The sequence below is a fragment of the Propithecus coquereli genome, unplaced genomic scaffold (genome assembly GCF_000956105.1).
Source record: "Propithecus coquereli isolate 6110/MARCELLA unplaced genomic scaffold, Pcoq_1.0 Scaffold105, whole genome shotgun sequence".
NCBI lineage: Eukaryota > Metazoa > Chordata > Mammalia > Primates > Indriidae > Propithecus > Propithecus coquereli.
This window is the reverse complement of record NW_012134414.1, coordinates 3,504,304-3,521,429: the sequence shown is the minus strand read 5'-3', so window position 1 is coordinate 3,521,429 and position 17,126 is coordinate 3,504,304.

Genomic DNA, 17,126 nt, shown 5'->3' with positions numbered 1-17,126 from the left:
TCCTGACCTTGAGCGATCCACCCGCCTCGGCCTCCCAGAATGCTAGGATTACAGGCGTGAGCCACCACGCCCGGCCAAGGAAAGATTTTAATAGTATTCATAGAATATAGGTTCCCAGAGGGCATGGAAAATTATATCTAAAATACTGTTTATTACCACTATCAAATATATAAATCACCAATAATTATGGATCATCATTTAATCTATCTGAGTGACTAATTTTTAAACTGTGTATCTTATCCGGAGTGTCCCAGGTTGGGTTACCTAAAAGCACAGCACAAAATGGGGTAGATTTCAGTGAAAGTGATTTATTGAAGGTGTGCTCTTAGAAAACAAGTGAAGCAAACAGGATAGAGCAGGGGAAGAAGTTAAACACAGATGCATCTGTCCTGGGGGCAAGTTTGAGGCTGGTCCCATGGGGAGTCATAGAGCAGGAGTTACACCACAGAGGTGGGCTCACCTTGAGGCAGGGGGTCCATCTTTGTACTCTTGCTTCTCTTACTCAAAAGGGGGCACATATGAGCTATTAAGAGTCAACAGGTTCAGCAGCTGGAAGTGAAAGCACTTGGGACAAGGGAGTTGGGACATTTGCGATAGTCTCTACTATAGAGGATTATCCCCAAAGTCTGGATCAGAGCTAGATCTTAAAGTTTAAACTATTAATAAAAGTCTCAAGAACAGACATTAGTTTTAGATCACACTTGTCCTAGAAGAATACAAATGCATCAGTCTGGAAAATGAGAAGTTTCAACGTCTGGGCTAGGGTTGTGAACAGACTTTTGAAGGAGGACAACCTTAAAACAAACTAGTATGTAACCTAGTAAAATTGCATCACCAATGATAGAAATCACAATATTGGTTACATCTCCTCCAGAATATACCAATACTTTCAAGTAACTGATAATCATTACACTCTGGACAGTATAGGAAAGATTGATTTTAAAATTGCCTTTTAGCAAATACGTACACACAGAGATTTCTAAACCTATTATGAACCACTCTTTACCGTTGTCATGTTGGGTATATATATATACAATAATAAACCAGGTGTCCTATATGAAGCCTGAGAGGTGGACCTTCAACCCCACATCTGATTATTCTGTAATTTAAAACCCACCATGACCATAATGATGAATGTCTGTGTTACTCAACTCCTTCTTGATAAGGAAGGTCAAAATAAAGAAGAGACCCTAACCATTGCATACATATTTATATTTTATTTTGTAAAGGGTAATGAGTCTCTTTTTGATATACATGTTAACTTATTTGGAAAAAACCTGTCACCATCCTCTGTTGGTTTTTTTCCTAGCTTAAGAATCTTCATCCAGATCCTCATCAACCTTTAGATTTATAAACTTGTCTTCACCTATAGACATACCTTAAAATGATCTTTTACTAAATATTCCACTTGCTCAAAGATTGAAATATTATAAGTCAATTTTGATAAGTATTAATCTCGTCTTTGGAGAATTACAGAAATGTAATTTGAATAAGGTGATCTTTATTTTTAACTTCTTTTTAATAGGATAGCACTGATAAATATAGACTCAGAAATGAGTCAATTATAAAATAAATAATTAACCTCATATTATCACTGATCTCTAAAAATAACTCCATTTTTATCTATGAATTCATAAGCCACAAATATTAATTTGCTAACATATATATATGAACGCAATCACAGCATGTTGGATAATCTGTTTGCAGATAGGAACATGGCAAATAAACACTACACTTTCTACAACACAGCCAGGGTCTAAAATCAACCTGTAAAGCAACATAAAGGGAGTTGTTTAATAACATCTAGAGTGCAAGACTTGTCCTGGGAGTCTCCCTAATGAATCATCTCATCCCATATTCTTTGTTAAAACTGTAAATGAATTAAGTGTTTGGCTGGCTGATAAGTGGGATGCACCAAAAGTAATTGAATGTGGTAATAGAAAATTTGTTAAACCTGTCACTGCACATCATTATCAGCTTTAAATCCAACACAGCACAATTAACTTACAATAGTTACAGTTGAATCAAGTCCACTTCATGGTTGAGTGAGTAATGCACATTGGTTAGTAAATTAAATTAGACTCCAAGTAGATGAACACAATAAAGGTTGCATGTGTGAATGGTGTAAATAAAGTAAAACATAGGATTTATGGAGTGCTAAACCTATTTCCTGAAGCAATGTGTACTAAATAGCCTTCATTACTGCCTCTTAGCCAGCAGACATGTCATAGATCAGGCAAGAGCCTAAAAATAAAAATCTACTTAACTCTAGCTGTTGGCTTATGATTGATATGTTAAAAGTAAATAATCAGATATGTAACCATTAATAGATTATAGACCCCATCATCTTCCTGTTGTCACGTAAGAGTACTGAAAATTACGAGAGTGGAAAAATAACAAGTCCTATTGTCCCTCAAATTTTATAGGTGAAGGCTTTAGGGAAAGAAGTCCCATCATGCTCTCCTAGCTGATTAGTGCTTTTAATCAGAAACCATGGTTACATTTGTGACAAAAATTTTACTACATGGTTTATGCAATGGTGGAAAACCATTTGAAATCATTGGTAAGGATATACTTATTTGGCAAAAAGTTAAAATTACATTGGTTCATATTGGTGTGTTTACATACACACAAAAAGCTTTAGGTGAAGATATATGTTTTGGCAAATGATTTTGAATTGCCATAAATATGATTAAATAAAAATTTGTGTTACTGATATATTGATATCTGGGAAGCTCAGAAAGAAGAAACAGGACAATTGTGTAAACGCCAGGTATAACTCAGTTATAACATTCTACAAGTCTGAAAATTCTGAATCTTTCATCCAAGAGTCATCTAAAGTTTAGTTTATAGACACAGAATGTACAAACATAAACTATTTGGGGCTAGAAATTCAATTAATTTAAAACTAGCAGTAAACCTTAAAAGTAGACTTTAATGTTCATACAGTCTAACTAAGGTTATCGCCTCCTCATTGTCATAATAATTTTTCATATCTGAGAAATCAAATTAGTAATTGTAATATTTTCTTGCTAGTATATTTATGGTTTTACTGAATATTTTATTTCATTCAATCTAAGTAAAAAATGGGTACCTTTTGAGTTTCTAGAGATGACTGCTTATCTCTTTTAGATAATGTATTTGGGGGAAATATTAATAATTGACAAGTTTTTATTTCCCCCAGCTATCCCAACACCATTTTCTGTATTTTCTATGTCCCTTTTCAGCATATTTTCATTATGTCACATTTTATAGCATTTTCAATGATTGCCTTCTCTCCTAGCCTCACTAATCTCAACAATAATATCTATGAATCTTAGTACAGAACTGCTTACTTCTGTGAGACCTTCCCGAACATAGCTAACCCCAGCTCTCGAGATTCTTGTTGCTTATAACAACATGGTGGCTCTTGGTAAGTGTCCTGGTATTTTTCTGATTTGTACTTTAGGCATGTTTTGGGGTCTTAAAGGTACTGTTGAGCTGACACTCCATGGCCTATTGACTTTTGAAACAACATATAATATATTTAATTGTTGTTTTTACCTATTGGTAAAGGGATTTCTTTTATGTGAGATTTGGTTCTGAATAGTTTATTTCAAAGGTAGAAATATTCCTGTAACTTGGAAGGTTGATTCAGAACTTATCATCATATTTATACACAATCATACCTCCTATTTTTTATTAAGTATTTCCCTGGCAATTTGAAAAGTAAACATATTTTTAAGAGAATTTCATTACTTCAGAGCTATGATCTTGCATATACCTTACTTTATTCCATGACCACTTAAGACCTGTAATTTAATCTGATCTCTAATTGTCCTGGGTTTACTGGTTTTTATAATCCTCTCTCCATGTTGGGTTTGTACCTTTCATTGGCATTCTTATCATAGACATGTTGGAACTATAGGAAGACCTTATATCCAGTGGGCTTAAATAGCTGTTGATAACTTTTCTCCTCTATAGAAGTGAAATGAATGTCTATGTAAAAACTATTTGAAACTTTTTTTAATACAGGGTTTTTTTAAATTAAACACTATATAGTTGACTGAAATTATACAATCTTTGTTTCAGCCAACCGCCTGACCTGGGTGCTTCAAAAGATTTTAAACACCTGAATAACAAGACATTGTCATCATTTTCATTATTACCTGTGTCTATGGCACTATACAATATTCTCTTAGTAGAGAATGCAAAATAAATAGAATACAGACCCTATCATTGAGAATTTTACCACTCAATCAAGATGTGCATGTATGAAATGAAAAACCAATAGATAAAAAACATTTATACATTAGTTCTATGTGGTATGGTTTAAAGTCAGACAAAGTCCTTAAGGGCTACAGAATACAAATATATAACTTCAAAAGAGCACACCTGCATTCATCACATCAAACAAGACACTCTAGGCCATCACAGAGACCATGATAAATTGCAAGAAAAAGAGGCACTCTAATAATAAATTCCAGCCAGTTTCCCTTGGTCTTTAGCACTGGAAAACTACCTGTATTATGAGTGAGGCTGTATGAGCTCAAAATAGACCCTCAGCTCTCAACATTCATACAAAGCTGGAACTTCAATATCATAGGAAGCCAGGGGATGGTTTGAACGGTTTTAAGAGATAAGAAAAAAACTAATAAGGTTTTGATCACTTCCAGTTTTTTTCCAAGTAGTCTTCCATAAAATTTTTTGAAAAACATAATAAAATTGAAAAAAGGTTTAAATAAATGCCTGCATCCCAACCACTAAAGATCCCGCAATTAACACTTTTTAATATTTGCTTTATCATGTAGCTATTCACCTGTCCATACCTCTATACAGTCATCAGTTTGTCTATATTTTTAATGCATTTACAAGTAAGGTGCAGATTTCAACCTAAACACTTTAGCATTATATCATTATTTTGTTTACAATTTTAGATTAAATGTACCTGCTATAAAATGTACAATGTTAATAGTACCAATTAATTAATTTTGACAGATGCATACCCTGTATGACCTAAACTCCATTTTTTAAAGATCCACTCTTAGTATTTGATGTAAAATATCAAGAGGTGAAATATTACCTCACCCCAGAAAGTTTCCTCATGCCCCATCCTAGTTAATGCCTACCCCTCCTACTCCCAGAGAAAAACACTGTTTTTAATTTTTTTCCACCAAAGATTAGTTTACCTGCTCTAAAATGTCATAAAAATGGGTTATATGGTGTGAACATTCTACTTCAGACTTCTTCCACACAGTATATTTTTGAGATTCATCCATGTTGTTGTTTATAAGTAGTTCTTTTTTCTTTTTATCACTGAATAGCTTTCCATCATATGAATGTACCATAGTCTGTTTATCCATGTACCCGTTGATGGTCATTTCCAACTTTGGACTATTATGAATACACTTTCTAAGAACATTTCTATACAAGCATTTCTGTGCACATATGTTTTAATTTCTCTTGGAATGGAATTGATGAATCACAGAATAGGCACATATTGGGTTTAATAAGAAACTGCCACACTTTTTTCCAAAGTGCTTGTAATATCTTATCCTCCTACCAACAACGAATGAGAGTTCCAGGTGCCCTACAACCTCAGCAACATTATCCATCCACACACACACACACCCACAGACACACACGTGTGTCTCCCAGTTTCTCTATGTATGATGACTTTTGGGACACCTTGTATTTATATATAAAATTTTTAATGATGATTAGTTAGTGATAATTAATAGCTAATATGTATTGAACAGTGTCCATGTACCAGGCACTGTGCTAAGAACTTTGTGTGTATTGTATCATCGAACTGTTGAAAAAATCCTTTCTGATATAGATATTAATATGATGAGGAAATGGAGTTGTAGGTAGGTTAAATTGATTTTCAGTTGAAATAGTGGATTCAGTTAATAGTGGAATGTCTACCCCACACTCCCATCCCATCTTCACCTCTCCAGCCAATGGCACCAGGCAGATGAAAGTGTTGAACAAAGTATAACCATATAAAAGAAAGAAATAACTCCAGGAGTGAGAAACAGAGATAAATCAAAGTTACAGAGATGAATAGAGCTGAAGCTGAAGGGAACTTGGGGTTACTGGAGCTGAGATGCCCTTGTAGAACTGGGTATTAACACCTTCACTAATTTAGGAGATGAAACCTCAGCCCTGAATACAGTGGAAAGTTGGGTATAAGCTCTGTGCATAAATCCGAAAAACAAAATGGGCTGTTTGTCCATGAAATAAGGATGGAGCAACTCCACTCACTGGCTAGGGAAAATGGTAAAAAATATGATGTGCTCATTAGGAGCCATGGTTGGAAGAAAGAGCCTGTACAACAAATCAAGTCCCACCCATACACCATCTATTGATATTGGATATGAAATTACAGTACCCAGATGGAAACCCCATGGCATAAAATGGATAAATGGTATTTTCCAGCAGAGGAAAATAGTACTTCCCCATGGGTATGTCTCTACAATTCAGAGTGGGTTGAACAACCATTGAAGAGGCATGCCAAGCCTAAATTCATGGGAAAATTCACAAATTATACAAAGAAACAAATCACTATGAGAATCTGCAGAAACTCAAACTTTATGAAATAAAATAACGATAGCCAGGTGTGATGTCTCACACCTGTAATTCTAGCACTTTAGGAGGCTGAGGTAGGAGGATCTCTCGAGGCCAGGAGTTCGAGACCAGCCTGAACAACAGAGTGAGACTCCATCTCTACAAAAAATAGAAAAATTAGCTAAGCATGGTAGTGCACACCTGTAGTCCCAGCTACTCAGGAGGCTGAGGCAGGAGGATCGCTTGAGCCCAAGAGTTGGAGGTTGCAGTGAGTTATGATGACACCACTGCACCCTAGCCTCGGTGACAGAGTGATACCCTGTCTCAAAAAAAAAAAAAATACAATAATGGAATAAAAATTAAAATACATTTAAATAAATATGTTAAAGTAATCAGCAATGAAGAAGAAAAATTTGAATTTATAGGGAAAGAATGGGACATTATGAAAAAAAAAACTTTAAAAACTAAGTTTAAAAAACAAAGGCAGATTTAAGAGTTGAGATAATTTACCCAAGGTCATACAAAGAGAGAAAAATGGATAAACAATTTAACTCTGGGAGTCTGACCCTTCAGAACTATGCTATCCTGTCTCTCAAAACAGTCTTTATATTGTAAGCATATACCCAAAATGTCAATAATATTTTGATCTATATTTCTATCTCTTCCATTAAAGATGGAATTATGATTTTTATTGTGTGGTTTCTTTATTTCCAAGTTTTTACGCTAACATATGTAATCATTATGATACAAAGTATTTTTTGTTTAAGATCAAAATCACAGTTTCTATTAATCTTGATTCATACATAATTGTCTTAAATCTAGAGTTCATAGAAATTTGCCCAAGGATATAACCTTAATCTCTTTACAGCCCAATTTTCATGAAAACTTCAACTTGTGGGAATTCATATTCTTAAGGATTTGTATTTAATTTATTTTTTTAGCTAGGCCAAATTACAGATTGGACAAGACTCTCAGAGAACCAGGTGCTAGGAACCAGGTGTCCCTTATATGATTATTTTTACAAAAATGAACCTTGGACTTTTTCTATTAACACTATGTCAAGAGACATAAAAATAATCTCACAAAATATATTTCTGCATTTAGTTTAGAGTGCAGTTTATAACTTGCCTACTAGATTATATGTTGTGTGTGTGAAGCAGGGGGTATGTTATTAAACTTCACCTGATCGTGTTTTCCTTTATCACATTTTTAAAATATATTTTACATCTATCTGAAAGAGTGCTTCTTTGCACCGTGAAGGGTACTTCTTTTTAACCACATGTGAGGTTAAATTTCAAAGATCAAAAGATTTACTGCCCTTAAAGATCATCTGAACCATCCCTTTATCTCTAGAGAGTATTACACTCAAATTATTACGGATCAATGGCCATTTATTTTATTGAAGTTTATGCTTTGATAGATGAAGAATGCTGTATACTTAGCCTTACAAATGGACACTTACCCAGCGTTAGTCATCTCAAAGAAAAATTGTACCTGATGGAGTTAAACAGGCAAGGGAGCATTTATTCCAGTCTATTGCAGTAGGGATCAAGACTGCAGCAACACAGGAGAGAGACTGAACCCAACTCCACTACATCAAAAGGAGGAAGGGTTTTTAAATGCTGGGGTGAGCTACTGGAAAGATATTGGGGGACTTTAGAGGGTAGGTTGGTCGATGTGTTTGGCCATCTGTGTTTGCTTCTTGGCACTTATCAAAGTTAGGCTCCTGCCCTCCCACGGAGACAGGGAGATCTGGGTGTTATCTTTCTTGTTAACTACATTTCAAAAGGATGGCTCCTAGGCCCTAAAGAAAGATATTCCTGGTTTGTAAAATCGGCAAGAAGGTAGGAGAAGATTTATACTTCAAAAGAACAGAGGAAGAATTTGCAATTACAAGTTTTCTAAAGTAAATACTCTGAGGAAAAGGAGATTGGGGGTCTATAGTTAAGAAGAAACCTGTTCAAAATTTAGTCAAGCTGAGGGGAGCCTTAGGCCACCTTGGTCAGTAGCCAATCTATAAGTAGACATAGCTATATTCGTTTCACTACATAGGAGGAGATAGTTTGATCTTTTTTAAAGACAGATTTTGATATTTAAAACACATATTATAATGATAGTGCGATATTTTATACATGAGGTATTATCTCACCTTTCACTGTATCTATCCTGTCTTCTTCCCTAGTGATTATCTCCTGCTCTTATTACTGCTCAGATTTCCTGGGTCTATCCTCAATGATCGTTGCTCAAATTTAGTCTCAGGTGGCCACTGCATTGTGAAGCTGCAGTTGCTAAAGCTACCTAAATTGACAATTTCATACCCAAGACACACCTGTAGGCCTTACAGGATTGTTGTGAGAAACGAATGAGATAATGTATATGAAAGCACATTGCAAAGTCCTGGGAAATAATTGGTAAGGGAAGCGTTTTCATTGATTCGACATGTTATGCATTTATTTCACCTCTTCTTACTAGACCTGCCACTCTTCTTTCTCTTCCCTGTTCCAAGCTTCAGTCTCTTGTCTCACCCTTACCTGGTGCCACTGACTCACACACACACATCCCAGTTCTGATTCTCTCCTACGACTCTCCATACCACTTGGCAATACAGACCAGCGCCCTCCGCTACAATAGCAGAATCATCCCTGGCCTCCCCAGGTTGATAGAGGAGCAGTGGGATCCCTGGTACATCCTACACGTGAATGGACACTCACAGGAATACCCTGAATATTATGATTCTGACAAAGTGAAGAGAAGAAAAGACAAAGGAAGAACAGAAAAAAGATTTAAGAAAAAAAAAAAGAACCTACGGGGTCTAAAAAGGTACAAAGGAAAACAAATGGAGAAATAGAATGAGAGTTAGTTTAAAAATTAAAAGTAGGAGAAAGCTTTTGTTTTTGGTTTTGTTTTGTTTTCAAGACCTCAGGGATTAGAAAGTTAGAGCATGAAAGCAGAGCCGAGAAACAGTCCTGGGGGCAGCTTCTTTGGGAAGAATTGGAGAATGGACATTCCTGTGGGAAGAGACTACAAAGCCCCTAACAGTAGAATATCTAAATTGTTTTTCATTTTCTCCTGGTCTCCACTACTACATGCACGCAATGGCCAAATAACTCAGTCCTTGGCTTCGTGATCAACCTGAGGCCAATGAGAACATTTTTGTCTTGTATAAATTCCTTCTCACTGTCTCCTGTTCTTCTACCTATTCTCTTCAACTTACCTCCCAGTTCAAAGGAATGTTTTACCCAATTATTTCGGGGGTACTCCTTCAAACCTTTTTCATATTTCATTCCTTTCCTTTTTCTTCAATTTTCTGTCCCCATAATTAGCATCCTTTCTCTTCAGAAGCAATACTCAGTATGTGTTCAAAAGAGTAAAAAATGTTTGTCAATCTAATATTAATAAAATAACAATTCTGTTATAAACGTTTGAGAAACTATTACTATTATATTATCCTGCATAATATGTACTAAGAAAAATTTAATATATGTGAAATAAAAATGATGGAATAAAAGGAGTAAACGCTAAGTAGAAGGGAACATTTTCACATTTCTTGTGCTCACTGTGCCATGACAATAACTTCCTGAATGTTTTATAATGAAGAATAGACTGAATAATGACCAAATAAAATTTTAATTTTCTTTCATTTTAAGTCTATTGAGTATTTACTATGCCTAGGCCTTAAAAAGGAAAAAATAGTGCTTTCCATTATTCACAAAAAAATTACATTCATGTGAATACTATTGTGCAATTATTCTATAGATCTCTTCTGTGACACTCAAGGAGTTTCAAATATCAATATAAAATGGGATTTTGAATGTTGAAGAATTCACATAACAATAAGCAAGGATGGTTCAGAAAGAATATTCATTACTGGAAGACATTGAAAATGTGTTTATGTAAAAATTGATCACAGAGTCAAAACTGGCATTTTTCAGTAGAATTGGTGCATTTTTCCCATTAAACTTGTAATGACTCGGATCCAAAGCATATTTAATTCATGGATCACTGCTGCAATATTGTGTCAACATGTACTTAGGGAGTCTTCGATGTATAGATCACTGCAGTGAGAGACTGTAATGGCCCCTCGTCTATCAAGTTAATGCATATTATTATAGAACAATAATGCAGAGGTTATTAATAAGATATTCCACAGCCTATACTTTATAGGAAATTGCTGACAAACCCTTAAGATTATCTGTAGTAAAATTAACAAAAAAACAATTAATTGCTAAGACTTTTCAGAAAAAAATATTTACAAAACATAAGCTTTCTCCAATATCACTCTATGCTTAGATGATAATTTTATTTTAACATTGATTATTCCCTAAACCCTATTTTATTATAAGGTATATTCAACTCTGCTGCTTTTTTTTTTCCATTTATGTGGGTCATTTTCTTAGACAAAGTTTCTAAGTCACTGATATGAGGCTGAATAACTAGGAAATGGGAGATATGGTAAATTAACAACTTCAAGGTGATTGCAGATGATAAACTGAGTTTGATGCCCACCTCCCCTCCCCCAGGCAATGGCAAGACATACTACTTTACATTTATTTAGTCCAGAGTTGCTGCTAGCATATCGTCATTATTAATAGACATTACTGAGCATCCTCCTTTTTATAAGAAAAATACAGCAAAGACTGTATTTGATAACGTGTATGGAAAATTTTAAATTTTCCATAAAATTAAGTTCAGCCTGTCCCCAATTGATAGTTAATCCATGAGAAAAATTTTATATGATTAAAAATGGCAATCAATGATAGTCACAAAAAAGATATGGATAAGACAATGTAAAACAATCACTCTTGCCATTTGTTTTCACTTCTATCTCATTTATATTTCATGTTTATAAGACAAAATCTATATTTATTCTTCTTCATTGATAAATAAAAATTGAAAAATCAAAAAGGAACAAATAACCAATTCATACATAACATAGATGGATCTAAAGTACACTTTTCAGTGAATAAGTCAAATATAAAGTCTACATGTTGTATGATTTTTTGTACATAATAACATTCTGGAAAAGTCAAGACCATAAGGATGAAAAACAGACCAGGGTCTGTTAGAGATTGGGGATAGAAAAAGGTGGGGACAAGGGAGCAGATGAGAAAAATTCTTGTGTGATTGAATAATTCTGCATGTTATTGTAGTGGTGGGAATATAACTCTATGCATTTTCCAAAACCATAGACCTTCCAAAAGAGTGATAAATAAAACTGGCAGATGGCATTTGACCAAGCGATCAAGAGTAACATCACCAGAAATAAGACATACCTATGTCACATATCCCTGATACAATGTGTTGAGAAGTTGTATTCTTACTAAAAATTCATAACTTCAATCTAATCATGAGAAAAAAAAATCAGACAAATACCAGTCAAAGGACATTATGCAAAATACTGTCCAGTACTGTTAAAAGTGTCAAGGTAATGAAAAGCAAGGAAAGGCAGAGGAACTGTCATAGATTGGAGAAGCCTAAAAAGACATGACAACTAAATGCAATCAATGTTGGATCCTGGATTGGACCCTGGAACAAAATAAGAACATTAGTGGATAAGAGATGAAAGCCAAGTAAAGTTTATAATTTAATAATTAGTATGTACCACTGTTAATTTCCTAGTTTTGATAATTTTACCATAGTTACATAAGATGTTAACATTAGAGGAAGAGAGAATACGGTGTGAAGGATGTACAGGAACTGTGCACTATCTTTGCAACTAAGGCTAAAAGAAGATCTTAAAACCATTGCTGTATGTCAATCTTTTTGTTTAAGAAAAGTCTATGAGAGAATGATGTAAGATTGATAAGGAAAACCCCATCTATTACTTGGCACATCAGCCACCTCAGATCCCCACACTTCACAGAAGACCCACATCAGCATAATACTAACCTGTTACCTGGCCCATCAACTAACGTATTACCTGGTGCATCAACATAATACTAACCTATTACCTGACACATCAACTAAACTATTACGTGTCGGGCATTAGCCACCTGAGACCCCACCCCTCAGACCACCCCAACTTAATAAAAGTGGGAAAAATTGGGTAGATGGGGCTCTGAATTTGGTGGCGAGACCCCTCTGAGCCCACCAGCGAATAAACTTTGACTTTCTGACTCTCTGTGCCACTCGGTTTGTCCTTGGGACCACCCGCTGTAATGCTTGCTGTAACAAAATGACTTGCCCATGGTTATACAGTGTTTTAATGGCAAAGTCAGAATACAGAACTCTTGAATTTAAGTGAGCTATTTCTTTTTCTACAGCCTACATTCTAACTTTTGTTAAATCAAAGTCATTTGGTAGGGTAGTAACTCTGACTTTTCGGAGAAATCTCCTTAAACTAGAAAGTGTTCCAGAGTCAATTAAGTAAAAAAACGCTCAAATTTGATACCAATGTACAGTATAACTGTGATAATTCTCATCTTATCCCAGTGGTAATCAACACCTACTTTAAGTATTCAACATATACATAAATATATATAGTTACATAGAGACATATCCACAAAATTGGTTAACAGCTTTAACCTTTTTACATTTGTGCACTCTGCTCTTTGTTCTAGTAAGTAGAAAATTGTGTCTGGGAAAATGAATACCTTGTCTGAATTAAAGGTCTATTAGAAAAATATGTTGTTCTTTCACATCCTTGGCCCTTAGATTATATATGTAATCTTAACTCCTCAATATCTTCTGTGCTCAAGTATGAAACCAACCGATATTTGGATCACAACAACTAATCTTGGAATTTCCATATTTCCTGAAGGATGTGCTTAGTAGTGAAAAAGAGAAAAACAGCCCATGACAGCACGGAGTTAGACTAGCACTTATAGTTAGGCCATGGTAATCTCCTGTTGAACACAAACAGTTTCACACAACACCATGAGGTAAGACCACTCTGTTTCAGTGATGAATCAGATGGACCCAAAACAAGACCACTAAACAATCTTGTCTGATCAATCTTGTATGACACCATCATACACATTTCCAATCATAAAAATGATCAAACATCTGCTTATTCTGGCTAATGGGAGTAACTTTCAGTTTTTTACCAAAGATGTTTAAGGCTTGCTTCATTTTTTTTTTTTTTTTTTTGCCTTCTAGATATGAATTGTTATGATGCAAACATAGAGTTACTCCTGTTTTCCAGTGGCCTACAATCCAGAACAAAGTCCTACTTCCTGGAATCCTCCTCCCACAGCACCTAACAGAAGCCAAAATTCTATAAAAAGTCCTCTCTAAAACACTATTGCTGGGGCACTATCTGTTTCCCATGATATATGTTCTCCATTACTGCAGTGAGTCAATAAACTCCATTCAATGACAGGTGTGTTTCTGGTAGTCTTTGGTCTTTGGAAGGGCATTGACAAGAGTGTAAAAAAGGAGCAATTTTATAACACATTTGGGATAATAATGACCAATAAATAAGTGGCTGGAGGCCATTGCGAGTGTTGGCTCTTCTTCTCCCAATATCCTCCCCATCTCCACATAAGGGACAATAAAAAATAGTTGACAAAAAGAAACTGATATCTCCGGAGTGAGGGTTTATAGATTCTGGCCTCAGTTTTCCCTTTCTCAGCTACCCCAAAGGCTCATGCTAGTCCCACCGTGACTGTGTTATAGGAACAAGAAAGACCATATTCAGGGAAGTTAAGATATTGATTGAACTTCTACTTAGAGTTATTTTTTGCTGAAATACTTCTGTTTTAACAGTGTTCATTTGGCAGGAAAAATCTCATATAGTTTAAACATGAATTGTTTACTTGATTATTTTTATTTTTTGCAAAATGATTATCAATATAGATGGCTTGCAGAGGAAAATGATTAAAAACCAAAGGCTTTATTTCCTCACATCTGGACAAGAATTGGAATGCCAAGTCCTTGCATTGGGATATGAACATCTCTATGGACAAATGACTCAAAACAGCAAATGCAGACTGGGCGCGGTGGCTCATGCCTGTAATCCTAGCTCTCTGGGAGGCCGAGGCGGGCTGATTGTTTGAGCTCAGGAGTTCGAAACCAGCCTGTGCAAGAGCGAGACCCCGTCTCTACTAAAAACAGAAAGTAATTAATTGGACAACTAAAAATATATATATTAAAAAAAAACTAGCCGGGCATGGTGGCGCATGCTTGCAGTCCCAGCTACTTGGGAGGCTGAGGCAGGAGGATCACTTGAGCCCAGGAGTTTGAGGTTGCTGTGAGCTAAGACCACGCCATGGCACTCTAGCCCGGGCAACACAGTGAGACTCTGTCTCAAAAAAAAGAAAAAACAAAAAAACAAAACAGCAAATGCAATGTTGTATTGCAATAAGGTAACATTCCGGAATATTTTTAGGAGGAAACATTTTAGATTCGTAAAAATAAACCACTTGTTTGATATGAGTAAACCATATATTCACATAGTCTTGGTTTGGAATCCCAATTGGGTCAGAGGTTGTTACCACCTGTTGTTACCTAGAGAAATTTACTTATTCTGTCTAAGCCCATTGTCTAATTTCTCTTTTCTAGATCCAGGAAAACAGTTCATGTTCTCTAAGTTTCTTCATTAGGTATTTGATATTTAGCAACTTGATATTTTTCTTCCTGCTTCAGTTTTATTCTAAGCAGTTGGGAGTTTTTTGATGTTAGAGACGGGTGTGAGAGCTTAATTGCTTTAGAAATGAAAAATCTTCCAAACTACTTGTGTGTTCTCCCAAGCCAGGGAGGTATCTGCTGGCTCTGTGTTTGTGCTAGCTTCCTGCATATCTACACCATTACTGAAGGGGAGATCTTTCTCTCTTGGCACACTGTACTAGTAGGTCCTTGAAACCACCCAAATAGCGATTTCAAGTCCAATAATGACAGTAACACCTTGCATTTTTCAACCCAACTAAGGGACAACAAACAACAGAGGGTGAGCCCTCAAGGTAGGTTGCTGACTAAATAAACATCGAAAATTCCCCAAGGTTATCACTACATATTTCAATGATAGTCTCATGCTTGGGCTCCCAGAACAGACTAAATCGTCCTCTGTTTTGATAACTTAGCCTCTTCTAACAATCTCTATTTATAGCTAGTAACATTTATTCACCTACTGGCAAGATATGCAAAGGAACACTGCCAAATTCATTCTGTTAAGAAAACTGAGAAGAGGCGAGCTTCTCTCTCAATCTCTGATTCATGAAAGTGATTCATTATTATGTATTAGGCATCAGGTAAATTATAAAAATATGACACCATCTTCTTTTCCATGTACCTTTGCATTTAGAAGAATGAGAAATTCTTTTTTCCATCTGTCTTTAACTATTTGTTTATTTGTTTGGGTCCTAAAAATTTAAGAGAAGTAGGAGAAATTAAATGAGAAAGGGATTTCAACATGAATGGATATAAGATTTGCTAAGGTAGCAGCAAGCCATAGTAAGTTATTTAGAAATTCATTAATTCACTCTTTGAATGCTTAATTGTGTCAAAATTAGTGTTTGCCTCTGGAACAACTAGGTGGTGATAAATTTATTAAATGTCTTTTATCCTGACAAATTCTAAATTGCCAAATGTTGCTTTGTTTATGTGTAAATATATGCAAAGTAATTCAAACTTTACTTTGAAAGTCTTCAACTTTGTTTATTACTAAAATTGCCTGTCAGCCCCAGAAGAGACAAAGAGATAATTTCTTAATGCTTAGAAGTGGAGCCCAGGGAGATGTTATTAACCTGGCTAAAGGCAGTGGGGATTTCCTGCACATATATCCATAGATTAATGCTGATCTTTCATGATCCTCCAAATTATATCTTGCCACCTCCAAATCAGCTAGGTGTAAAATACAATGTCTCTTAAAAATGACAAGAGCCAATTTATTAATTCTTCCACCTTCAACTTATAAGACCACCAAACAGATATCTCTACTAAGAGATGTTATGTTATGTTATGAGATGTTATGTTATTTAAGCAAATCTCCAAAATGCTTGTCCTTAAATAATTTAGAGGGGCTATAAATAAGCTTTGTAGACTCAATAAACAGTATATATGCTCATATCTAAAAATAATATCTAACATATACTGAGTACTTACTCTGTGCTAAGAATTTTACATGTAATAATTTATTTAGTGCTTATAGCAACCTTAGAAGATAGGTAGCATTGTTAAGCTCATTTTGCAGATAAAGAAACTGAGGCACAGAAATCTTGAGTAGCTTGTCCAAGGCCACACAACCATTAACTGCCAAAATAATGAGATTCATAATTTGGAAAGGAGAGCTGTATTTCTTATAAAGGGTTGCAGCCTGTGGGTGGCTATTCCAACAGACTGGAAAGCTGAGCCCCCGGCCAGAGCCAGGAACATATGCTTGGAGGCAGGGACAATGGGAGCTGGAACTTTTACTGAGTAGGACAGCCAAATAAACATATTTAACAAGCTATAGAAGGAGTCGTGAATATTTATGAAAAGAAAAACATGCGCCTGTGCAATCAAGCTTTTTGCCCTTTAATGGGATCCATGTTCAGAAATGGCCTCCCTCTTACGTCAAATAGGTGAAACAAGGACACAAAAACCCTCTCTGTTCATGCTCCGCAGACTACTGAAACCACTCCATGGGTAGTGGTCTCTTA